Genomic DNA, 1,088 nt, shown 5'->3' with positions numbered 1-1,088 from the left:
CCTAAGTAATTCACCTTTGCTATTGCAGGGTTCTCAGGATCATAGGCTTCTTCTTCAGAAGATGCCTCTTGAGTACTGTTGGATGCAGCTTGCATTCCATGCAGACTCTGAGAGATCATATTGACTTGCTGAGTCAATATTTTATTCTGAGCCAATATGGCATTCAGAGTATCAACTTCAAGAACTCCCTTCTTCATAGGCGTCCCATTATTCACAGGATTCCTTTCAGAAGTGTACATGAACTGGTTATTAGCAACCATGTCAATGAGTTCTTGAGCTTCTGCAGGCGTTTTCTTTAGGTGAATGGATCCACCTGCAGAAGTGTCTAGTGACATCTTTGATAGCTCAGATAAACCATCATAGAATATATCCAGGATGGTCCATTCTGAAAGCATGTCAGAAGGACACTTTTTGGTCAACTATTTGTATCTTTCCCAAGCTTCATAGAGAGATTCACCTTCTTTCTGTCTGAAGGTTTGAACATCAGCTCTAAGCTTGCTCAGCTTTTGAGGAGGAAAGTACTTGGCTAAGAAAGCCGTGACCAGCTTATCCCAAGAGTTCAGGCTGTCTTTAGGTTAAGAATCCAACCATAATCTAGCTCTGTCTCTTACAACAAAAGGGAAAAGCATGAGCCTGTAGACTTCAGGATCTACTCCATTAGTCTTAACAGTATCACATATCTGCAAGAATTCAGTTAAGAACTGAAAAGGATCTTCAGATGGAAGTCCATGAAACTTGCAGTTCTGCTGCATCAGAGAAACTAATTGAGGTTTCAGCTCAAAATTGTTTGCTCCAATGGCAGGAATGGAGATGCTTCTTCCATGTAAATTGGAATTAGGTGCAGTAAAGTCACCAAGCATCCTCCTTTCATTATTATTATTTTCGGCTGCCATCTCCTCTGCCTGTTCGAAAATTTCTGAAAGGTTATCTCTGGATTGTTGTATTTTAGCTTCTCTTAATTTTCTCTTCAGAGTCCTTTCAGGTTCTGGATCTGCTTCCACAAGAATGTTCTTATCCTTGCTCCTGCTCATATGACAAAGAAGAAGGCACAGAAAAATAATAATAATAATGGAAATCCTTTATACCAC

The 1,088-nt window shown here is 40.0% G+C and overlaps 1 non-coding gene across 1 annotated transcript; it reads left to right on the top strand.

The window, feature by feature from the left end:
- The first annotated feature begins 389 nt into the window (after nucleotides 1-389).
- LOC148565928 (small nucleolar RNA R71) lies at nucleotides 390-497 on the top strand. Its single transcript, XR_015884825.1, has one exon. It is a non-coding gene; the product is annotated as a small nucleolar RNA R71 (small nucleolar RNA).
- Nucleotides 498-1,088: the final 591 nt, after the last annotated feature.

Source organism: Arachis ipaensis, chromosome B5, assembly GCF_059453495.1.
Source record: "Arachis ipaensis isolate K30076 ecotype BB chromosome B5, ASM5945349v1, whole genome shotgun sequence".
Taxonomy (NCBI): domain Eukaryota; kingdom Viridiplantae; phylum Streptophyta; class Magnoliopsida; order Fabales; family Fabaceae; genus Arachis; species Arachis ipaensis.
Note: the sequence above shows the minus strand (reverse complement) of the source record. Positions and strands in the feature narration are given on the sequence as shown.